We start from the raw sequence: 26,482 nt of genomic DNA on the forward strand, positions 1-26,482 counted from the left end.
ATATCCTGCTTTGGTTTTACTGGATTATGCTGACCGTATTTCCACTTTATGACCTGCCCAACATTTGGGCTCCATCAGGTACATGCAGGGTGTCACTGCAGTAAAACAACAGTCTATTTTGATCACACAAAATGTATGTTAGTAACAGAAATAACTTTTGTTTGATGCATGGTTAACCGAAAATCATTAGAAGGATGTACAAGCAGCCGTGAAGGAACTGAAGGCCTCAACAACAGCAAAATGAGGAACACATAAGACCTGGACCCAATGCATTCTTAAAAGCAAAAGCACTGCTTTCATTTTAACATATATTTTAGTATGATTACGTAACGGTTCAGCATGTTGACAGAAATAACTAGTGCAGGAAAAATAAAAGACTAGGTCACCTGCTTTATTAAATACATTAGAATGGCCTATTTTGAGGTATCAAAACATCTCTGCAAAAGTAACAAAAGAACTCTAAAAGAATTATTTAAAATATCTATTTGGTTAGGCAGTTCTGCTCAGAGGCTTTCCAAATATAAATTTATAGCCGCTGTGCTAAAAGTGGTCTATTTCTTCTTACTGTAAATGTAAAAGAAAAAAACTCAAAACCTCATTATTAAAGCTGAAGCTTAACCTCACAAAGAAAACTCACATAGTTAAATCCATGGTACTCCCCTGCTGAAGGACTTTCTAACAGCATCGGTTTGTCTTTGTGCTTGTTCCTTTCTCTCATGGTTGCACTTTCTTGGGTTGCTTGGAAAGCATTGTGCCACTAGAACATCCTGCTTCTAAAGGATTTGATGGTGCTTCTCCTCTAATAAGAAACAGTTGCTCACTGCTGAATTAACAAGACATTTAAAATACAGTGAGCAGAGTGACCCTTCAACCGGCTTCACAGGCTCCTGCTTACTTTGGGCTTTTGGTCAGCTCAATTTCTCCCAGGAAAAACTAATTTTTGTAAATTTATTATCTATTTTAGAAACGGCACTGTGAAATCCTGGCTATCTATAAAGATTGTATCCTAAATTTAATTTACCATTTTTATTCCTTATTTATATTCTTTACTTCGTTTGCCTAAAACAATTAAGCTAGGCTAGTTGGATGCATAAACTAATATAATAGCAGACTTTCAATAAATCTTATTTTTATTAAAATTAGGGAAAAAAAATCATATTCATAATGGTAGTGATGTTACATATAAAAGTCCTTTTAAAGAACTTTTTAGAACTTAGCAAATATTACTGAGAAATTAATTCTCCACTGTACTGAGTTTCCTTTAGGGTCTTCTGTGTTAATACAAATCACACAATAACCATCTCACATGTTTATTTACCAAGAAACATCGGTGTATTCTCTGGTACTGTTGAAAATACTTCACGCAGAAATCTCCCTCCTTATAGTACACACCACACTTCAGATTGAAACTATAAAGAATTTTATTTTTTGCTTTGCCAACAGCTGAATGTAGTGTCAAAAATCAATCATCATGTCTTTGCTGAAGGTTTTGGTTGGAAGATAAATCGACTGATACCTAACTACTCATCTTTCACAGTCCCCATTTCTGTTGTACTAAACACTTTGCAAATATTGAAAAACAGATACAGAAATGATTATCTTTCTTTTGCTTCCTTCCATGCTTCGGAGAAAATATTGCGATTTCTAGACTTGTTTGAATTAGTATGGGAAAAAGAGATAGAAAGCAACTTACTTGAAGAGTTGGTTTAAGAAAGTTGTGTTGCATTTAATCTGAAATGGACCCATGTGCTACCTTCTACTACAACTCTGTTTCATCCACTACCTCCTCAACAGCATCTGCCGATACAAACATCTCAAACCACTCCCAGTTTTTCAGAAGCACTGTGCTTTGCACCCATCCGAAGGAGTCCTTAGCTCACTTAAAACTTGGATTCCAGAGCTAATCTGAACTTTTTGGAGCACAGACCTTGCATGAAACACGTATCGCTGGCACATAAGGAACTGCCAAATGGGAAAAAATGTCAGGACACAAGGCTGAAGGAATATCTCTGGTCTCCTGAATCCCAAAATCTTCCACCACAGCTACTTTGTCCAAGCCAATATAAAGACTTCCCCTACAGTAACTACATATATATATATATACATATATATGTATAGTATCTATTTTCTACCTATCCAGCTAATCAAAGTGGAGCCTAAAAATATAAAGTTTGTTGGCTTCCAAAATTTTGTCAAATACATGCACACATAATCCTTCACAATAAACAATAGAATTTTTGTAATTCATAGGACACCAATAAATAAAATTGCCATGGGGTGACTAAGCAAAATAAAATGACTGCTAAGAAACTTCTCAGAGTGTTCGCTGGAAGGATAGCAAACTGTGCAATATCTGCATGCCACCAATGTTCTCTTAAGATCCAGTATAAATAGTCTAACCCATGGAACAAAGAATTTAAAGGATTTTACTTAAAGTTAAAAAAGTCATCAGAATAAATCAGTTTAGGTGCCTATGAAACCTAACAGAGTACAACAGACCAGGCATGTTTCTTAATGGAGAAAGAGGTGATCAACTAAGCAGGCTTGGTAGAGGACTGTGTGTGTTAAGTAGATGCAGAATTATTGCTAGCACTAGAAAACATTCTGCTGTGGACCAGCTGGCTTGTGGCAAGCTAAAGTATACCATGAGTTTGCATATTACAAGCATTCTTGAAAAGTGAAGTCAAGGTCTGCATGGTATGTTCACGTATACGAGACCTCAGTGGTGTTATGAAAGGTGGAATCACAACAGTTTCTTAGGCAAAGATTAGTTAATTAGCGACTACCTATTAGAGACTTCAAACATGACTGTGTGTTCAGAGAAAAGTCAACGTAAAAAAGACCAGCACCAACCCTCTCTGTTCAAAAGGACCTGTGCTTCCAGAGCTGGATGCACTGCACCTGTACTTTCCCACCTCCAGGTTGCTCAAATGTTAAACTGGGGTTTTTTTTTGTGGGTAATGACAGTGAAAAAAACTGTACGTATTGCATGCTAATAGTAGGGGGAGGAAAAGGCAAAGATCCAAACACCTACTAAAAGTAGCAGAAGTGGCACAGGCAATTAGGAAATGCACAGCCATACACAAAAGCAAGGAAGTGTGCATTTAGGTATATTTACTCATGAAAGTTATTTGAATGTTTTCCACTTTTAAAAAGCCTCCTTTTATCTTTATAGGAAGTAAAAATGTGCTGAAAACCTTCTGCAGTGAACGTTGCTCATTTTTTCTCATTAATCAAATTCCGTGTTTGAAACTGCCATCAGCCCCTATAGCATTTTCCTAATGACTATCACTTTTAACTATACATCCCACTGTTTTTCTGTAGCCTAAAAAACTGTCTTAAAATCCATCACCACTAGCAGATACACACAACTTATATGACAGAGCTCGAGGCTGACAGAAGTGGGATGGAAGAAAAACAGCAAAGCTGGTAGCTTCTGCAGTTGAAGACTGATAAAATCCTGAAATCATGCTTCAGTTGACTACCCAAATAGGCTAGGAAAAAATCTAATGGTTTTAACCAGACAATAACCAAGAAAATGAACACAGCACATTATGCAGTCCTAAGCAGCTCCATAAAACAGTGTGATACTTCCAAAAAACACATTTAGTGCAATAGGGGTGTCACCATAGAGCCCTCTGTGAATGAGAGACAGAGTTCCACTAAACAACATAGCTTCTACTTATTAGTGTCACCCACGGTGAGCCACGCGTCTCACTAATCTTACTAACCAGCAAATGTATCTCTCTAACTATTAACATAGGCACACACTTAAACATTTTCAAAGCTAATTGTGTAGAAAATGAGCAGACAACATGTGTGCAAGTGAAAGGGAATGCGCATGCACAAAGGGAAGCATCGGCCAAAGGACATCTATGTGCCTGCGATGAAATCTATGGGCATGCAATGACGTGTTGTGTTGGTAGGGTCCATGCTGACCATCTGTGCAACTTCACATTGGGCTAAAAGAGAATGCAGGACTCCCCAAAATATTTTTAATAGCACATTTTTGCAGGTATGTGCGTTCATATTCTGACTTTACACTGAACAGCCTCTGGGGAGAGCAAGGTTCAATTCTTGTCCTCTTTAGATCCCAAGGTGCACATGCCCCAGACAAACAGAAAAGACTTTTGTGTTACTCAGCAGAAGTTTCTTCAGCTGATTAATTCTTTGTATCAGCAGTGACATCCAGCCCTCTGCTTAGAAACTTGGTGGTCAGGATATGGGAGATGCTTGTGAGGAATGGCTGGAACACGTGAGGTTTGCAATCAGAGATGGTTTTCTACAACCTTTCTGAAGTTGAAGTATTTTCTTAGAATATTCATCTAGTATCATCTTATAATCATAAGTTTCCCAGAAGGAAGTCTAAAGTGAGTTATATTCTGCTTAGAATAGTCCTAAGGAAATGAAGATGAACACAGCACCTTTAGATGAACAATAATTTATTTCATTCATGGATATTTAGTTCTAAATAATAAAATAAGAATCTGTTCAGTGGTTCTGGAGTAGAGCTGTAGGAGTGGCTTCTCCTGTTGGAAATGCCTCCACAATGAATCCTTTGATATGGGAGATTCTTTCTGCCTCTGTTTCTTTACTGGAAGAATGGTCTGTGAAGCTTATGCTGAGAAGGAATACATTTATTTGCCATGCTGCCTGCTGGAGTAGCTGCGTCCTGGGCCTCAGAAAACTGAACATGTTCTTGAATGTTGATGACTGCACAGAGACAGAAGAAAATTATTCATATCTTTGAAAAGTAATGTCAGACGTTAAGCAGTGAATTATCCAAAATATGTGACACCCAGTTGAGATCACAGGCAAAAGTATTCTAATGGGTGACTTTATTTCAATACAAAAATAGAGTTTTACAAGATTCGTTATGGGATATATTTCTTGGAGTGAACTAGGAGATCCTCATTCATTGTTTCACTTTATTGTATAAGATTCAGTGTCAGCGATACAGAAGTGGAATTACACTGCTCAGGCTCTCTGGTGACCCTGAATATCTGTTGAATAAGATAATTAAAACATTTAAAACTAAAACAATTTTTTAAAAAATTTGAAGTGATACTGGGCATCTACTCTAGATCAAGTGCATTTCTGCAGCTTTCAGGCAATACCAGCAATGATTTTTGCTCAGATTTCATATGATCTGCTAATATCTGAGGTGTGAGATGCCTTGAAAACTTCATATATATCTTTGTGATTATTCTTAGGTGAGTTCTCCAGTTTCATGGATCTTTCACAAGGTATTTATGTTTGAAGTTCTCAACAACCTTGCATTGCACCAGGGCGGCTGACCAGCTAAAAAGCAGCTTTGCAGAAAAGGTGGTGCTGGTGGACAATGAATGAGCGATGTGCCCTTGTGGCAAAGCAAGCCAACACTCTGGGCTGCATTAGGAGGAGTGCTGCCACCAGGTTGAGGGAGGTGATCTTTCCTCTCTGCTTTGCCCTGGTGAGATGCATCTGGAGTTCCATGTCCACTTCTACGGTCCCCAGTACAAGAGAAACATGGACACAGTGGAGTGAGTCCAGTGAAGGGATGACAAAATTGATTACAGGAATGGAGCATCTGACCATACAAGGAGAGGCTGGGACTGTTCACCTTGGAGAGGAGAAGGCTCAGGGTAATCATCAATGTGCACAAATACCTAAATACCTGATAGAGGGAGTAAGGAAGAGGGAGCCAGATTCTTCTCAGTGGTTCCCAGTGAAAGGACAAGAGGCAATGGGCATGAACCACAGGAAATTCCATTTAAACACAGGATATTTTTTTCTTTTTTTAACTGTGAGCATGGTCAAAGATTGGAACAGGATGCCCAGAGAGGCTGTGGAATATCCATCCTTGGAGATATTCAGAGCCCAACCAGACATGGCCCTAGGCAACCAGCTCTAGATATCTCCAGAGATCTCTTCCCACCTCAATTTTTAAATCAGGGCTAAGTTTACTTTCTGCTTTTCCTTAAGCTCCTGCAGGGAGCCTGTACAGGTCGAAGAATCTGGATACCTGACTATGACACTTTCATCACTACTATTTGCACTGGAGTTAGCATTTAGGAAAGAGGGAAGTTTGTTTCAAAGCCATCAGTGGAAACAGGAACAAGTTGGTATCAGTCAGAGTGTGGTCTCTACTTTATCTGTTATATTTCACTGCACAAGAGAGAATGTCAGAATCTTAAACTAAAGGGATGAGATGCTCTGGTAGCTGATCTGAGCTGGAAATCTGAGAGGTAGAAATCCATGGATTCCACACCTCATCAGGGGCTTGCATAAGAGTCCATCAGGGCTTTACCTCGGATTCAACAAAGATGAGGTGTGTGGCAAATTCTGTCATGGTTTAGAAACCCTCAGGACTTGATGACATTAATCAAAATATATTCTAGAGGACTCGAACATTTTTCTCAAGCAGTTTTCCTAAAAGATTGAAGCGGTGTTTGAGGAGTTTACAGAGTCACAGAAAAGCAGCAAAAGGAGTTCAGTCATTAACAGCTCTGGCAACACAGAACTAATATGAACACTATCATATTACCTCCTTCAATGACATACCATAGCTATTAATGATGCCATAGTTATTGATCCATCAAAATTTCCATTATAAACCAACATTTTCAGAGGTGATATAAACCACACTCTTTTCCTGAGCCTTAGACATCTCAGCCCAAATGCCAAGATTTTATTAAATCCTCTGCTTTCCTTTCAACAGGAAAAAACTAAACACTTTCCAGCAATTAAAGATTCTTATAAGTCATAAACACTTTTTTTTAATTCCACTTTTAAGAAATATTTCATTGAGAATAAACAGAGAGAGGGGTTAAAAAACCTTACATATTTATCAAAGCTATGCTATAACTTGGAGGTTTTAAAGCTTCCTTAAGCTCCTTTACTATCCCTTGTTTATAATAATCCAATCACTAAAATATGTACCTTGAAAAAACCCCAAACAGTGCATTTTATAAAATATACAATCCACACTTGAGAAGTTTAAAATAATTCAAAAGGCCAAATACTGTGATGGTTAGTCAAAACTTATTCAGGAACTAATAGAAAAGATTTCCATTAGAAAAGACAGATAAAATCTGCCAGATTTGGTCCACAGAGATTTTTATTACATGAACAAAGCTCTCTAAGTACATATTTACAGAAATGATCAGAGTATGACCTTTTGGGTAAATAATATTTATATACTAATATAATATATACACACACTCTGAGGGGATCATTCTATTTCTTACATTCCACACTTCACGTTAAATACGCCTGAAGACATGGAGCAAACACTCTTGTCATGAGAAGCACAATGGCAAGCAGATTTTTTTTGCCCTGTACATTTGATTGGCTTTGTGTAGTGTCTTTATTTGAAAATCCTCATGGAAAAAAGAGTCAGTGCTGTGTCACAGCAATGACAACAGAGCCCAGATTCTTTTGGATTCCTGCTTTTCAAGAAGTAAACTTAATTGCCATGGTTAGGAATAAAAGAAACATTGTTAGAATCTTAAATAGTTTCAGAAAAGACGTGACACTACAGTTTAAACAGGCTTAAATCAAGACTATCTACTCAACGTGCTACAGTTACCTTAACAGGCCTACCCCACAAGGAAGGTTTTTTCCACACTTTTCAAGTTGCCTTATTTCAGCCAAAGACACTGCAAAATATTTGTGTAACTAATAAGTTGACTTATTGTTGATGTAAAATCAGTGTTATACAGACGATTTTTTATCTGAAGTCATCTGTATCCCAGGATTCAATATAAGATATCAAACTAGGTTTTTTACTAGTGACTTGATTCTATATTTTAAAAAAAAGCTTAATTTTTACTTTTATACAAAATCTTAAAGCTTTTAGCAATGATTTTATGTATATTTTTATTTGTTTTAGTCTTTTAATTCAGAGAGGATATCCTACTTTCTCAACGCTCTACTCTGCTTTTAATATAATAGTTAAGATTATCTTTGGAAATTCAGCTGGGTGAATAGGAAAACTAAGTTGGCAGGACTTATTTACAAGCCTAATAAGATTTTCCAAAACAGTTCCTGAGCAAACAGTTGCCATCCAGCCGCTGCTTCTGTTTTCTTGTACGCAGAAGTTTGAAGTGACTTCATCCAACTGTTTGTAAAATACTGACTGCTTTATTTTAGGTCAATAATTTTGCTAACAGCTGCTCCACTATAAAACTTCCCATTTACTGGGAAGTACAAGGGGAAAAATTATAATAAAGGTGGTGAGAATGACACTCTGGTACCTGAGAGCAGTTGAATGCAATGGCTAGGAACCCAGCAGTGTCCCAGGGAAAGCAAATGATTTAACCGCATGGCTGCCTACCTCATTACACAGAGAAATACACTCTTGCAAGTTCTGCCTTCGTCCTGTGCTATGTGGAATAGCAGATCCCAGCCTTTCATACAACAGCTGTTACAGTGAATTTATGAAGTACATACTCTTCATTTTCCTCTGTACCCTCCCCCCGTTTTTTTCCCTTTTTTTCCCCTTTTTTTCCCTTAATCAGGCATCAGCAAATCTGGCATGACTGAACCTGTTTTCTAGTTTTTCCATTACATATTTATGTAAGTCTGCTCTGGGGCTACAGAAGACAGTGGGAGTTGTGGGAAAAATTTTGCACATCACTGTTTCAAGATAGTACTAGTATAAACGGCACTGATATTGCAAAGTATCTTCCCACAGGCACTAATTAAAAAGCAATAAGCTCACTTGAGAAGTGTTTGCTTCCATTTCTTTTCTTCAGTACTCAATGCACTGAAGTTTTTCTCCTTTCTCCTTGTAATCTCCTGATTACAACTACACATTAAAACCTGAGACAAAATAAAGGTAGGAGAGAGAAATTTCTAGCACAACCCAGAAAACCTCTTTTGCTGCTCCCCTGTGCACACTTTTGTATAATGAGTTATAGCTAAAATTTTCTGACTAGGTAGCCTTATTTTTAAAAATCTGGCTGTGCAAGAACTACTTATTGACAGAAGCCTAGGTTCTGAAAAAAGGCCACTGACTTGACTGACTGTTTGTGATAAAATAGAAATAGTTTAGATATTTTCTGTAAAATGTTAACTTCTTTAATAGTTATCAGATACCCATCACAGTCAGGGACCAGTATTACAACTTGTACATAAAACATATATTCCTATGTGAACATAGAAGGTTAGCCAGTTTATATTCTGACAGTAGAGCAAAAGGAAAATGAGCGCAAGTAAAGGAGATGGTTCACTTTGCCTGTAAATAAGATGCAAATAAGATGGTTGGACTGGATGACCTTTAAAGTTGCCTTCCAACCCAAACTATTCTATGATTCTATGCAGACAACTGACAGAGTACAGATTAGGAACAAACAAATGAGACCTCAGAAGTCACCAATGGGGAGAGAAAGGAATGGGGGAAGGAGAAGAGAGGGCATTTCACTTTTATTTCCACCTACCAACAGCTATCCCTTTACTTCCTGTAACTCCAAATTGTCTTTTGTCCCATTTGCTTATACACCTTACTGCTAGGTAAAGACATCAAATACAGAAACTCCAGTTCTGAGGTAAATTCCTCAGTGTCTAACAAGGGAAGAAAACAGGTTTTACTACTGAGGAAACAAGGACCTGCTCATTGTTTTCCTGCTGAAAGAGATGGGTGAATACTCTAAGCTTAAGAATTGGGCCATATCCTATAACTCTACTTCTATAAGTCTGTAAGTCTCCTTGGTCTCCATCTCTTAGAAATAATGTAACTGAATTCAATAAAGTGCATTTCATTAATTGATTAACTTTTAATTGAGACTTTAAACAGGAAAGAATTGCCTGCTCATCCGGCAGTAACGGGATGCTGAAGATCCTACTCTGTTTTTCACAAAAAACTAGGCTTTATTCCTATGAGTAGGCCTGTAGATGTAGGAGTGCCAGACCTTTAAAAGGGCTACGTTAGGTACTGGTAGAAGTTTAGACAAAACAAGTTGGAGCTCAACAGAGGCTAGTAACATATGAGAGAAGTGGGGTCAGCTGGTCAGCACTGAGTTCCTGACCTTCTGCTTCTGGGGTCCCAGTTAGCAAGTTTAAAGCCCACTCTGATATCTACGCTGTCGTCTGCAGTGAAGAAGTATATGGAGTCTGATTAAGATTTCTCTCCCTTATCTTATCCCACAATGGATTTTAATATTTGAATTTATAATACTTTCTCTCCACATGTATATTTATATTCACACAGAGACACCCAGAGTATAATATTTGGTTTTTCCTTTAGAAAAAAAAAAAATACTGTGCAAATGTAAAGACTACATAAATTACTTATCAATAATTTCACTGCTATCTCACAGAACAAAGAGTCTTCTTAGGTAAATAAAGAGACTCTCTCCTTAAATCCCTAAATCATGAACAGAGGAAATACAAGATGGAAGAGCAGAACTGGTAATACAGAAGGAACAGGAGTAATTTAGGCATTACGGTAACCTATCTGTTGAGCGAAACCATATGTTCTGAAAGTGATAGGCTTGGTCCGGGTGGGGGGAAGAAGTGAGATGACAATCACAATATCATTAAATGTGGGATTTACAGCATTTTTAGAAAGTTTTTTATGGCTGACCCTTCAGCACCAAGGTTGAAGACAATGCTGGCATGCCTTGCAGAGGTGAGGAAGTTCAGCCACAACCATCAACACAGGACCAAATTCTGCTCTGCTCTATAATCCATGAGACCATATCACCAGCAACAATAGGCTAGAAAATTAAAACAAATTCCCATATCCAAGTGCAGACAGGTGGCAACAGGAAGCTAAATCTAGGAAGTTAAATTACCCTTTTTGTAAATCTCTTGGCATAGTTAATGCCAGATTTACTGTTCTCACAAGAAAAATTTTCAACTTCATCCTTGTTACTTGCACCTCAACTGAAAACACTTGTGTAGCAAACAGGTTAATTAATTTAACTAATAGGGTCTGCTCAGGCAGGCTGGATGGGGCTTTGAGCAACCTGCTCTAGTGGCGGTGTCCCTGCCTATGGCAGGGGGCTTGGAACTCCACAATCTTTAAGGTCCCTTCCAACTCTAACCATTCTATGATTCTATGATTTTTCTGCTACAGCAGTCACAGAAGTAGTAGTCTGTAGTTTGTGGCTTTGTTATGGTGCTGAGTAACTACTGCAGCCAATACCATTATTTTCTAAATCCTATTACAAAGATACAAAATCATGGTGAAAACTTTATACCACAACACGAAGGGTTCGCTCAGCGCTTTCCAAAGGTGATGAAGAGGAGTGTAAAAAAGTTGAAGATTAATTTTTCACGGAGGATTAATTTTCTTTTCACTTTTATGGGTGAGGATGAAGTATAACCACTCAACTTCACTTATTACAGATCTAAAAGTTTTACTGTAATGTAAAATAGGCAAGTGATGGAGAATAAGGCCTTCTGTCCTTCATGAACTTTCAAACTCTATATATACCTTAACTCAGTTACTAAAGGCTAGAATGAATGTATTACTCAAATATTTTTACAGTACATAGTTATTAACCATGAAGAAATACTGTATATTTATGTATACATAAAAAAGCCTGTGTACAGTAACACTGTGATTTTCAAACCATGAATAGACATAAAGTAATCTGTTGAAATAAAGAGAGAACAATGTTCTTGTTTATCATACAATATCCCTGTAAACAGATTGTAAGTCTCTCTGTGTTCCCGAGCATCACGCAATGAGCCCAGTGCCTGAGGACAGCCTTAGCCAGTGGGACTTCCTGCAAATACAAGTTTCACTGCACGGATCTTGTTGTTTACATGATTTTACACTATACTAAAACTAGACTGTAACTGTGAAATACCACAGTTGAAGCCCGGTAAAGTGCTCTTTTAAATCCAATGTCCAAAAGACAAAAAAGAAACAACCATGTTCATCATGACATGATTATCTCCAAACACTCCCAAACTGAAACTTTATTCCAGTGTAGACATGGTGCTGGTGGTGACAGACTGAGAGACCCCCTCCCTCAGGATCACCATTTGAAAAGTATTTTACATGCACACTAAACACCCCCTGTCTCCCCAAAAAAATCCTCATCTGTATCTGCATTATCCTTCCTCTCTTGAGTCTTGTTTGCAAAGTCAGAGCAGGAGGGTAGCCAAGGAGCTGCTACAGACGGTCATGTCCTTTTTCGTTTCATATGGAGACTGAATCCCGGTAAATTCATCAATAGCAGAGATTGACATAGCTTGTAACGGACCACAAAATAACTTCTTTTTCCATCTGTGTGCTTTCAGTTTTTGCACAAACATGAGATACCTTGTTAATAGGTGTGTTGCATTCTGCTGAGTTTTAGCTGTGTATGGAGTATAGCTATAAGAGTACTGGAACTAGATAGAAAAATCCTTGTAATTTAATCTTAAATTTAGGCAGCATACTTAGAGATTTCACCCTATATATTTCAAGGGCAAAGACAGTAACCAAGTTAAATACTGATAGACATATATAGATTCCATAAAATATCAAAGACAATGAAAATAAACCATATTAAACATTATGCAGCAAGAATGAATAAAATAAATCCTCTTCTTTTTCCACTTTCTTCTATGGTATTTTACTTTCAGGAGGAGAAAGACGGTTTTTATATCATTCCACTAGATTTTGCAACCATATGGTCCAACGAAGAACACAGTGACTAAGTGGTAGACTTCCAGCCTCAACAATCTGCATTTGAAAAGGAGCAGAAAGGAGCAGATCCATATGTTTTTCTCCGTCTCTTTCTCCTTTATTTTTTTTTGGTTTTTTGTGTCCTATACCAGTTGCTACAACACTTGTCTTTTTTGCATAAGACACGGCATGTGAGGGAGCACTTTGTACATTGAGACAGTTTAAATTCCTCACAGTACAGGAAGCTTAGAGTCTACTTATTAAAAAGAGCCTGTTCAAGAAGTTAATCTACTGTCTTAGCTTTCACCAGCAGCTTTTGGATTTATGCACACTGTATAATTGGAGAATGTTTATATACAATTAAAGTACATACGGACAGGTAAGTCTAATACAAATTGGTTTTCTAAGTGGGATGCATCTTTTTACAGTAAACTAGTGCCAAGGTTGTTGCAGTCTAATATTCTTTACAGGTCTAGTTTCTGAAATTGCTTGCTACATGTTGTTGAGACCCATTAAAAGTCAGTGTCAGTAGCACGGAGATTTGTGATCTTTTCTTTATCATTAACCTCTGTGTCACTTCAAATACTGACAAAGACCAGGTTCTGGACCAGCTGTTTTCACTGATCAGGTAAAATCTTCTTTCTTCAGTTGAAAGAGTAATAAATACAAGATCTACTGCTTTATATGTGTTAGTTGTTTTATGCATATACCATTCCTATGCACTTTGTACAGAAAATCCTTGCAGCAAAGTAAAAATATCAGACAAGAGGTGAGGCTGTTTATGCAATATGCTCTAACAAATGAAGTGCATCACTCCTAATATGCTTGATCTCATCCAGTTTTAAAACTTTGGCACAATCAGAACTTTACTATTTCGAGGAGAATATTTAAAGAGGAGGGAGCAGAGAGTACTCAGTTACATTTATTCTCATTTGTATATTGTTTATGGGTCTCACATAACCGTATTGCTCTAAGGGGAATAAAATCAGGCACTGATTTGGCTCACTAGCTACAGTAGCCCTTCTTTTTTGAGAGAAGCCCCCAATTCAATTTCTCGCTGGAATGGATTTTTCGCAAATAAGGATAATCCTTCATTTAGTGTTTACACACTTGGTTACCTCTTAGCATTCTTCCCTGTCATATCAGGTTTTAAAATTTTATTTAAAATTGCCAGAATTCATTTATGCATTAGTTGGTTTTATTATAGTTATGGACGAGCTGGCATTCAACAAATTTAGCATTAGGAAAGAACAGTCATGATTTTATCAGAATATAACAGGACCCATACCCAATTTTACCTTCATTTTCTTGTGACGTGTTACTGTTGATGCAGAAACATAGCCAGCCAGCACAAAATGAGTATCTGTACCAGCAAAAAGTAAACTATTTACTTTTTACTCTCCCACCTCCTCCCTCCCCTCCTCACCTAAGATAGACACAAACACTCAGGCCCCCTAATTAATTTTATCAGAGAATACAGGGAAAAAAGGATTGTAGCTAACTATGTGGCTTCCATGAAGTATACAGAAAGATTCTGCTCACTGCACAAACTCAAAATTCATGTGTATCAGTTACATTTTAAATAAGAAAGCTAAACAATGTCAATTCTCTTTAAAGGAATTTGTAAATTAAATATGCTAGAAAGAAATAAAAGCTAGAAGAGAAATTTAAGAGTCAAACCAAAGGAAAAGTTTGCCAGCACACTACAAATCTTTTAAATAAAATTACACAATTTGTAGAGTTAAAAGAAGTTTAGAGTTTAAAAGAACCTTAATCCAGCTATTTCATTCAAGTTGAAGTAAATAAAGCCTATGAAGTCTAATTTCCTCTTTAAATTACTGTTTTTGCCAAAGTCAGCAATCTTAAGCTTCATCACTGGGCCTGAATTTCAGGAAATTTCTGCTTTTTACATTAGCAAAAATGCAGCACTGAGGCAGAAGGTGACAGGAGAACCAGAGAGGTGACCTGCTGACCCCCATTTCTGATCACAGCTTAGAACCTGAACAGCCTCATCCTGCATCTCTCTTAATTGGGTTAGCCACAGGGCCAGGGTGAAATCAGGTCTAACGTACGATTACATCAACCGAATAATTAGGGATGCACGTTAACGAATTATTATCATGAGGTCAAGACCCACAGGCAAATTAAGAGAAAAATGAAAAAAATGTCTCTTGACACTGTTCCAAAAGCCCGAGAATGAGGCAAAATTAGTTTATTTTTAAAATCCATCCTCAATAAATAACCCTGTACATCACCATCAGGAACTGATGTGGTTTTCTGACATTGTCTTATACCAAAACACCCATGTATGATACCACATAATAAATACATTGCTTAAAATAAAAGTTAAAACGTGACATTCTCAAAGATAAAATAAAACTATTGCACAATAGAAGATCATTTGCTTACATGAGTTGGTATTTTGGCTTTTGTTTGTTTTAGGATTTTTAATATTGTACAAAACCACAGAGCATTTAAATATCCTTTCCTATTAGCCCAGAACAAAAACAACCCTCAACTTGTCATCTTACAATTGACTGAACTGATTTATATCCTATAAAGCAGGAGATGCATAAACTGTTCCTTCTGACGGCACCTGACTGCACTATTTTAAATCCATTTTACTTCTCAACAAAAGTAGTCACACTTCAGACAGAGGCTTAATCTGGTGACTTGATGTTGACACAAAGTTCCATGAGGGTCAAGACTCATGCAGGTAACTAGACAGTCTTTCAGTTTGGTGATTGTTTTTTACAGAATTGTATGAAATTATTCCTAACCACATTTAGAAGAAACTTGGAAGCTTTGGATCTGAGCTAAAGCAGGTATATTTACAGATCCAGAAGCGACTGAATATTCAAACAAAATTATTCTCCCCCTCTTAAGCACCATATAAAACACCAGGCAAAGCTTGAGTTAAACACATTTTTCCCTATTTGTCTAAGTTTGTTAGTTCAAAAGGAAGAAAGCAATTAGACCTGACTGAAATGAAAAACCTAACTTTGGGGGAATTAATTTCTTCCATCTGAAAATAAATTTTTAAAATTAAGCAACTCGAAGTATACAGAGAATATTAACACCCAGAATGTATGCGCTGTCCAGATGAAGACAGTGAAGAATTGTACGTCCTCTTAGTCACACAGGTGGTAGCGTGTGAGCAGACAGCCAAAACCATGACCCCAGAGAGGACCAACATACCTCAGGGAAATATGTTTTGATATTCTGAGAATGTGACCTACTGTCTATGACATCTATATTGGTAATAGACAAATAACACTACTCTTGGTTAGTATATTTTTCTTTTTCAAAGTCATGGACATTACTCTCAGCAACACTCCTGGGTAGGGACGAGACAGCAGTGGTTTCAGCTGGCAGGCTACGTGCAGAGCTAGACAGAAGAAAGCTACAAAAACATCTCTTGATGCTCTTTACAGGAACCTGAGGCATCAGCTAAAATGCAGTACCTTCTCTGAAACAGGTAACTTCTGCCAAGATGAGCCGACTTTTTTGACAGCACAAGTGGTGCTTATGGAAATACGGACATGCAGATTATACTGATTCTAATGAATACAGCCTGAGTACAAAATAAATAAATAAATAAATAAATAATCTAAGTAAAAATACCACTGATACTCTCTTAGCTCATCTTTTATGACGGACTGCCCTTGGCAAGGGTACCCAAACTTAGCTTGCTCAAGTATCGCCATGATTAGATGCAGCAACATGAACAGTTAATGCTTGTTATCAGGTTACTGGTACAGATATCACAGTCTAGGAGCCAGAGTTCAGGAACCTAGACTTTTAAGTAGTGGTAAAAATAGCAAGGCATAGTCTGAATGGAGGGTACTGGTTAAAGCTTAAGGAAGCCCATCGTTGTAAGGTCTAAAATCCTTAAACTCACCATCAGTGCCAGGAATTTCAAGACGGGCTAGGAAATGTTTTTATAGTTGCAGTTAGTGTTGTCTTTATCTTCCTTCCAAAAAGTAAGTTTCAATGCCAGTATATACAAACAAGGTTTAGATTCAGATACTCAGTGTTTCAGGCTGAATAATTTCTGGTGTAAAAAAGAGATCTCAGTCTTTCAGTACAGTTTGCTCTCTGACTGTCTTAGGAGATGTAGCCTGAAATTTGATTTTAATGAAAATCTTTCCATGGAGACATTTCTTTTTAAAAATCTAATGCTATCAGATATTTTATCAAGCACAATATATTCAACCACTTCTTGCTTGAAAAACTTCATGAATTCATGCTGTGTCATGTCCAAAACTTGTGGTGTTTTAACGACATCATTTTAACATCATTCAAACAATACAGCAATCCTATGATGGCTGCAGTTGCATGGGTAGCTAAAAAAAATTGCTTACACCAGAACAGATTGTTCTCATTTGTAACTGTTCTAATTTATAGAGTTGTGAGGTCAATGTACCCACTCTTGGAAGTATATTGCTTTGCCTAAAAAAAAGTTTAAAATCTTCTCCTTCCCAAAGTATTTTCCCTATTCTGAAAAGCCTATGTGTATCGTCTTGACAAAAGCACCCTATTTCAGTTAAATTGAGATTTTCACAGCACTAGACTGCTGGAATATTTCTCTGCAAGTCACTTCCAAAATATGTTTCGTACTTATTATAGAGGCCCCCAATTTTATTTCTGATTTTAACAAAACCTGTTAAACCATTAAGTCTTACATAATAATAAACCCACGTTCAGAGCTCTTGCCAAAGAACAGGTTCTCCAAATAAAGTCTAGGAAAGTTACAGAGTACAATGTTAAATTTATATTTGTATAGTTAAAAACAGAAAAAACCCCAACCCACTGCTAATATAATGTTCTTAACACAGAAGTATTTGCACAAAACAAACATAAAACTCTTCTATATTCAAGATACACCAGTGAACTCAAATGGCCTTTTTACCACATAAGGAGCAAGCCTGAAATATACGGCGATTACTATAAGGCACTGAGGATGCCTTGTTTTGTCCAGCTGCTTAGGGCAGAAAAACTTAAGTGAATACTAACAGTTTATCTGTGGATTATTTAGGGACACCACATGTCCCTAAGGACCTATTTATGCATTAGGAAAACTTCCCTGAGAAGAGGGGGGAAACCTTCATTAGAACACTGCATACCTCTACCAAGAAAGTTAAATCAATATAACTACCATGGTTGTGGCTGCATCATCTTAAAGGCATTTTATACTAATGAAGCTCTGAGGAAAGGTTTGACTTTAATACCTTTAGATCGTGACCCTATCCAAACAAGTCTAATCAATATAACTCAAAATTAGCTCATCTTTTAGTTACAGAAGTCTGAGGTTTTGCTTATATCACATTTAAGTACCCTAAACTCTTTTTTTTAACGTAATTCAGTCCAAAACCAGAAAGAAAAAAAAAACCAGCCACAGACATGAGGCAAAAATGTACAGATTTGGAGGTCTTTCTTCCACAATGAGGTAGAATACAGGCCTGTTTATAGTTAATTTAGAGGTAAACAGTTACTTAAATCTGTTTTTAATTATTCACCTTAATTACCAGTAATTAATATAAAAATATTTTAATTAATGGTAATGATTTAGAAATTACATCAGCTTCTTAATGGAAATGAAGGTACACATTTAAGAAAATCGTTTGGCATTTGCTACTTCTGCTACTGTAATACCTTAAGTAAATATAGTTATTTTTTCCTCCTGAGCCAGCTGGTGCATCAGCTATTCCAACACCTTAAAAATTAGGAAAAAATTACTGACCCTTTAGAATTGTTTAATATTCACCATTATGAAAAATGTTGAAATAATGCAGTGCGAGCATGATCTCTTTGTACCCACAGCTATCTAAGGAATAATACCAGGAAGACAGAAGTTTGGCTGTACTTTAATAAAGAAAGCAAATTAGGAGAGTTATGCACTGGGATATCTGAATCTCAGTGGCAGCTGCCATATTAAAAAAAACACACTGTCGCAGTCCAAGATCTGTTTGCACTGTTGCAAATGCCAGCAAGACATCCACAGCACATTATGGTCTTACTGAGTAGAAAAAGGGATCTAAAGGACAAATAGATATATATGGGAAGGGGAGACCAAGAAGGATTTACCTACACAAACAGCTTAAGGTGCCAACAGAGCACCTATGGCTCTAATCTTTAAAAAGCTGACGAACGTTCATTGTATCTCCTTTCAACGTAAAAGGCTAAGAAACTGGAGAGAGGGCCTTTCTTTGTGAGGGGAGAAGCTGCTGCATGGAAAGAAGGCTGTCTTTACACATTGTTAAGACAGTGACAGCAGAGCTTCCAATAACTGATATGCCAAAAGATGTAACCTAAAGATATGCAAACTTTTCATTTCCCTGGCAAACATAACACTGTTTTGCAGTCATACTGTCTGTGCATATGCCAGCAGAGGGAAAGAGTCCCTCTACTGCTGCATTTATGCCCCCAAGAACAGCCCAAACTAAAGCTGAATAAGGCTCACTTATCACATCTGTTGGTACTCCCTTTTTTTTCTTTTTTCCCCAAAAGGTATATCCATCTAAACAAAAAGATATAAAAAACACGAACAGAAATAGCACAAGATCTATAAGGGAACAGAAGAGATAATGTTCACCATCTGATCTACATGTACACATGATCCCATGCCACCCACTGGTAAGTGCTCCAAATTTCTAAGGATTTCAGGAGAAGTAGGTGTTAGGAAATACAGGATCTATTTATCAAAGGATCATTGAGTACAATTCAGAGAATGTGCACTCTTACACAAAAGCAATTCAAATGCAATGAATATTTTAGACAAAAGTTTTACTCTAAGCAGGGTATTTTTAGCTAGTCCCAAGATTTCAGTGATATAATGAAATACACATTAGGGGTGATCTCAGCGCCGTATATAAATATCTGAAGGGAGGATGTAAAAAAGACAGAGCCAGGCTCTTTTCAGCGGTGTCCAGTGACAGGACCAGAGGCAACGGGCACAGTCTGAACATAAGAAGAAACATTTTTACTGTGAGGGTGACACAGGCTGCCCACAGAGACTGTGGAGTCTCCATCCTTGGAGATATTCAAAAGGACATGGTCCTGGGCAACCAGCTCCAAGTGGCCCTGCTTGAGCAAGGGGGTTGGATCTGATGACCTCCAGAGGTCCCTTCCAACCTCAACCAATCTGTCAGTCTGTGCTTCTATGACATCCCAGCAACTGTGAGGATAATATACACTGAACACCATCTACATTACTAGGCACACATCTATCCTCTCTGGCAAAAAGTGTTCATTAGACATTTGATTCAGAGACTCATGTAAAAGTCTAATCTGGAAATACGTTTGGTAACTGTTCTCCTTTTCCTTTATGACTGCTGTCACTCAGGCTGGAGAAGCTCACTTTATGCTCCACATTAAAGGGCAGTTTTATTTCACAGCATGACTTGAAGTGTTACATAATGATGAAGTCATTTTCCCTCTTTCCAATAATTGGTAATTTTTTTCCAGCTTTTAAGACACTTCATAACGTGTATTCTCACTGAAAACACATACTACAATAAATGTTATAAATCTTGCATAGATATCTCACAGCTTCTAATAGAATTAGAAGTTAAAATATACTTTCTTATCCTTTAAAAATGAAAGCAAAACTTATATTATTTTTTCACCACAGAGGCAAAACTGTTTCTTTTGCATCAAAGAATTGCTGTTCCTGTCTTTTGAAATGGATGGAATAATTTTCTTCACAGATCAAGTATGCATTTGTTTTCATTTACGGTATATACAAAAATTAAACAACTGATGTCCAATGTAGTGAAATTTGTCTTATGGGATATTGGAAAAAGAAATGAAAGAGGTAGCCAAAAGCCTGAATAAGTCTGCATCAAGTCTTCTGAATCCTCCCAACTGTTCTCTTCAGATGGAGCTTAGCACTTTGGAGGCCAGCCTCAATGGCAGTGTCACTATGTAAGGCAGGGGCAAGAGGCAGGCTGTCCTTTAAAGTGCTCAGGGTAAAGCGAGACTCGAGCCAAAGAAAGAAGTGGAGAAGAAAGAATAAAATGGTTATGCAATAATCTTGCAGTCACCAAATGTTGAGCTTTTTACTCCTATAGGAAGTGCCACAGTATCTTAAACAGGGCACAGGAACATTTGCTGCAGCAGCCTCTTCAGGGTGCGGCTGGATTTGGCAGAATCTATCATATCAAAGGAAACACACTTTTTAAGGTAGAAATGTAGGCATTATTTTGTTTCTTCTGATATTCATATTGCTAAAAGCAATGAAGACACTGGCTGAGCAATGTCAGAATCAGACCTGCAGACCCCACCCCCCCTGCAATGATCATTCTTAAGAAAGTTCCACCAATAATTCTGGATTCTGGGTCAGCTCAGCACTCTATTTATTTAATGCTGATGCCCTGCACCAAGTCACTGCAAGCAATGGGACAACAATAAGGAAGAGCAGATGACACAGATTCCTTAACAGAATGGCACCTGTGGAACTACAGTAAAAATACTAAAAATATTGGCCTCTTTGGTCAGGCCAATTAGTAATAGATTTTCCTTTGCTGTGATGGAAAAATATTCCTTTCTGTGACAGATTTTGTTATTGGAAGCTGTTCAAGCTAATGGATATGACGGATAGAGGTTTTGTATCTAGTATAGAACAAACTGGGCATGAACTGCAAACACCACTAGGAGACAGGACTTACTATCATAATACGGTCCTGAACTAAGAGTCTCAGCAGTTCATATTCAGCAGGGCTGTCACCATCAGATCAGGTCATGAGAAACGAGTACACAAGAGTACATTTGTCTCGGTATCAGGTAGGGAGAGGATCAGAATATGCCTGAGTTCTCTCTAGCATCCTGGCACAGCTGGACTTGGGGTACACAACACAATAACATTCCCTCACTCTCAAAAATCACTAGTTCACTAGAAAAAAATTTAGGCTTACGATTAAATATGCTGGCTTAATATAACTAAAGCAGAAGGATTTCCTGAATCTGTGGGAAACCCTGGAAAAAATAGTTCCGACAACTCTTTTTCTCTGCACTGGTCTTCTCAAAACAGTATTAACATCAGTGCCCAGTAGCGGTAATTTAGATGTCAGAATTGAGACATTTTTCATTACTTATGTAGAAAGAAGCACATATATTGAATATGTATAATTTCCTGTAAGTACTACTTTTGTTGGCCAAATGGAGGGAAATGAAGCTATTTTTGTACTAAGACATTCATTAGCAGGAACCCAACAATAAATGGTTGCCTCACATTTGTTAGTTTGACCAAGGACTATGCATTAAGATGGTAACTTTCCCATGCACAGTATTCAATCAAAGTACTGTAACACACAGTGTTTGTCATGTGTTAGCCAAGGTGTATCAAAACCATTTTTATCCTCACAGCACTCATGTAATTTTGGAGACACAAATACCTACGTCATCCAGTCTCAAGAATGCAATCGTACTTTTAGTATCTCCCCAGTCTGTGAATGAGATCACACTTTAACACATAGCACTCCACTGGGTAGAGTTTATTTTGCAGTTTAGCTTTAAAGGGAAAATTGATTTTTTGTAGCCTGCTTGCTGTGTTACCCCAGCAATGGCAACCAGCAGTGGGGAGAAGATGACTCAGCAGCAGCTAAGGCTAGATAATTGCAGAGGTGCTACTTGTCCCTATCTCTTTCAGTCAGCCTTGCTCCAATGCAGTGAGCGGTTCTCCTTTCTTTCTCTGTCACTGAGCCAGGATACAAGTAATGAATTTGAGGAAAATATGTGATCTGAAATGAGTAGTGGTGAGAGGCAGTGCACTGTGCAATGGAGTTTCACAAAGCTATATTAAAAAAAGAAAGATCAAAAGTAAACTGCCTTTTTATTTTATATTACTGAAAACCTCTGCTAAGTTTGTATTCATTAAAAAGAAAACACCCTATTTAAATAACTATTAAAATGGACATAGGAAGCAGAGATCTCAAAGAAAATGACTGTATTAAAGATCTTTCCCTTCCTAGGAAATATGAAAGTATCAAATACAAACTACTACACTATTGTCTATTAGGAAGAGCACTTGAACTATCTGACCTGTTATTTGTCAGTCACTGGAAGGCACTTGGAAGACACTAGTGCTTTTTCATGCAGAACTCTGATGTACCACACAGCCTACACTAACTGACAAGCTATCTAATGACAAGCTTTACGTGGTGCCAAAGAAAAAAATTCAGCAAATGTCCATTTCTTTGCTAGTTTTAAGATGAAAAGCAATAGATGAAAGCAATATCCCTGATACAACAAATGATGAAAGAGCAGTTCAGCGGCAGAGAACAGTTTAACAAAACCCATGAGTTCAGAAGCCTCCTCTGGAGCGCAGAGGGCAGGGACAGCAATGGGACCATATGCACCAGCTGCTGAATAAAATCCAGATGTTCTGTCAGTGCCAGAAACTAAGTCTCATCTCAGCTGCAGGGAGCAAAATCAGATCCAAATCAGATCCTCATGTCTGAAAAGGTCTGAAAAAATGTTTTGAGCTATAAGGAACACTTGAAAACTATATAAGAAGCTGTGCAAAACACTTTTGGCACTTGTAATAGAGGATACACTGAAAACTCAACCAGTAATACCAAGGACACAATATGAAGACTTACCAGATGGTAATGAGTCACGAGTCCTTGCCATAGAAATGGCCTCACCATAGCACCTGCGGCTGAGTATGGAGACCTAAAGTCATATTACTTCACTTCAATCTTACTCTGGTTAAAATTTGTATTACAACAAATAGATACCAAGGTAAATGTTACCGTCTTCTAAACCAGGAGCATGTCATAGAGTCAGTTACACTGAAAAAGTGGGCTTTATGTGTATAACTTGGTGTATACCAGTTTGCAGATCCAGACCTTCCATTTGAAGATATGCATTTTCCTTTTTCATTATAGAGTTAACAATGTGAATGAATGTTAACACTGCTATCACTCAAAAAAAGAACTGTACATGTGACTGCTACAATCAGGGGGTTTTGTGGTGGTTTATTTTTTTCTTTATGGAAAGAGGATTACCCTAATTATCTGAATCATGGCAAATTGCAGCATTATATGTATATGAAATAAATATTTTTAAAAGCAACAAAAGGTATAAACAATGAGAAACTAATGACTAAAATTTTTGAGCTATTTGAAGAAAGTTGCTGGCAGGCTTGTAGGTGGTCCACATAAGATTCCCACACTTCCATCTTTCCGGACATGCTTTTGCGCTTGATTAATTAGAGAAACTAGAGAGAGGTGATATTTTGCAGTGACTGATGTTTTCTTATAATTAAATCAATCTGGTATATATCTCCCAGAAAGTATTAGGTCATGAAACGTTCATAAAACACCAACCTAAGTGTCATCTGGAAAATTACAAATTTAATATTTAGATGGATGTCTTTAGTAAAAATAAAAACAGGGGGCTCTTTAATTTGATAGAAATGTAGGATCATAAATTTAGTCTGAGCATCATATATTAAAATAATGGTATGCAAATAGGCATGACAGTTAAATAAGGTTTTAGAATAAGACTGTTTAAATGAGTAAGTAATATTTTAAAATGTCAGTCAACACACCATGAAAAAAAGAAAGCTCAATTTAATTAGGTTGGTCATTTGTGGCTTAGGTAGGAAAAGGATTAGCATGTAGAGTAAGTTAAGGCTGCCCAAAGCTTTGTGTGGGTTTTACACAGGTATTCACTTTCATCTCAATGAAAGAATTAGTGTAACAAACGCTGGCTTACATGGTGCTTTGCTGCTTATGGCACAAGAGAGCTCCTCAACAAACTTGCTGTGTTGCCTTGTAAAGGTCGGGCACAGTTTACAGAGAACTGAAAAAAAAAATCTTAAAAAATAATGGCTTTTCTGACAAATCTGTGGTATGGTGGTACAGAAAAGCTTTTTTATAGTTTGTTTAAAAGTGTCAACTATATTTTGACTAATTCCTCTCTAAAGGGAAAATAATTGTAGTACCAGTAGAGAAGATGTCTATCAGCAGTCACTGGCATAGTCCAGTGGGATTGGAAGGGCAAGATAGAGGGTTTGGGATAATAGACTAATTTACATTATTTTTTTTTAAATGTACACAAAAGTCAAGTGACTGACAGTGATGTTTTCAGCCTGACATAACTTGCCTACTGCGATGCATTGAAGAAAGCAGGGTAGATACAAAGCACTTGCTGCGAGGACCACACTTTTGCCTAGCATTAATGCAGAGAGGTTTCTGCACAGTACTGAAAAATAAATGGGGATTAGTACATATTTCAAGCTTCCCCAGCTGGAATTATTTTCTGTCTCCCTGGAAGACGAACCAGAAAGTGAGAAGAGAGGCCACAAGGTCCAGGCAGATGCCAAATCTGCACCTAATCTTCATGACCACAGGACTGAGATAGAAGGTATGTATTTATAAAACAAACTGACTGTTGCATAGCACATTCATGACAATAAGTGTGCCCATAGTGAAAATATTGCACTTCAAAGTCCTGAGGCCTGCCTGCCCAAACTGCTGGATTGGCACATTCACTGTTCTCAACTATCGTGCTCTGCTCGAATTCCACAGGAAAAGAATAATAACAGGTTTTCTTTGCTTTGGGGAGAAAGTAACCAGAACCTTAAGCGTAAATTATTTTCATAGTCATGTATTATTTAAAAACTAAAACACACAAACCCTATTATTTGATGCTTTCTGAGAGATATTTTCCTTTTCTCTTTTGTACTTTTATGTGGAAGTACCTTCTCAAATCTTCTGAAAGCTGGGATTTTTTGAACCAATCTGGAAACTAGCAAATTCTTCCACTACAAGTTTCCAGCTACTCTGTTTTCAAAACTATTCTAAAATATGCTAATAGAATAAAGAAGCAGCTGTGCTCTGCTCATTCAATGGAAATTATCAGATTGTCTGTATTTGCCAAAAAACGTAGGCCTACATATAAACCAGACAATCAGATACAGAAATTGTGTTTAGAAATATGCCATACTGGAACTTTTTATAATAGGGAGTTTTATCGTGGAGTTATGAGGAATTCCTGGGAGACAATACAGAGATTTATTTATTTTTTTTTAAGTCTCCAAAATGAAGAACACTATTTAGCAGATACTGAAACAACTGAAAAGTTTGGAAATTTATTTTTCTGCTTAATACAAGTAACATAACAATTCCAAATCAAAACATCACATCATTTCCAAAAGTGAGCATGCCAAAGGAAGCCAGTGTGTCTAGCAGAGGACACGCTCTGTGCTGTCATTACAACATATAGTTCAATATGTGTCCAATACCACAGAAAGCCCCTCAAAATCTATAGCATGGCAAGTTTCAGTTTTCTGCAAAACCTAAGCCTCTCACGTAACAAACCTGGTTGACAAACATTGATTTATGAGAGAGGAAGGACTCTCATTCCCCAGTAGCACAACCAGTGAAACTCAGCAGCGCTTAGACAAAAAGCCCTCCAAAACTTCACACGACTGCATGTTCAAGTCAAATGACACTCTCTCATTTTAGGATGCAAACCAAGCCTGACAGATCTCCTACTAACTTTCTGTCACGACACAATCATTTTTCCTTGACTTTACATGCAGGAGCTAGGCTGCTGAGACTAATATTCTCAAATGCACAGCCATTTAATGCCTGCTTGTCTCATTCCACAATCAATGGCAATGAATTCAGGTGTTTCTTTGGCTTTAAAGACTGCTCCAAGCTTTGTTTGAGCTCCTATAATTCCAACCCTTTAGCACACACACGTAGTTAGTTGTATATTCCGTGCATACTACCAGATTAAAATACCAGTCCTTAAAATATAAGTTAAAAATGTCTTTACAGAACTGGAGCTCTAGTCTGCTGTTTTTCTTGTGAGTACTGCAAGTAATGGAGATAAGTGAATGAAGTTTGCACAAATCTTTGA

The 26,482-nt window shown here is 37.4% G+C and overlaps 1 protein-coding gene across 1 annotated transcript in view; it reads right to left on the minus strand.

Moving 5' to 3' along the window:
• The window catches only part of PRKN (parkin RBR E3 ubiquitin protein ligase), a 606,958-nt gene that overhangs the window by 451,756 nt on the left and 128,720 nt on the right, over nt 1-26,482 (minus strand). The window lies entirely within an intron of this gene.

The sequence above is a fragment of the Numenius arquata genome, chromosome 2 (genome assembly GCF_964106895.1).
Source record: "Numenius arquata chromosome 2, bNumArq3.hap1.1, whole genome shotgun sequence".
NCBI lineage: Eukaryota > Metazoa > Chordata > Aves > Charadriiformes > Scolopacidae > Numenius > Numenius arquata.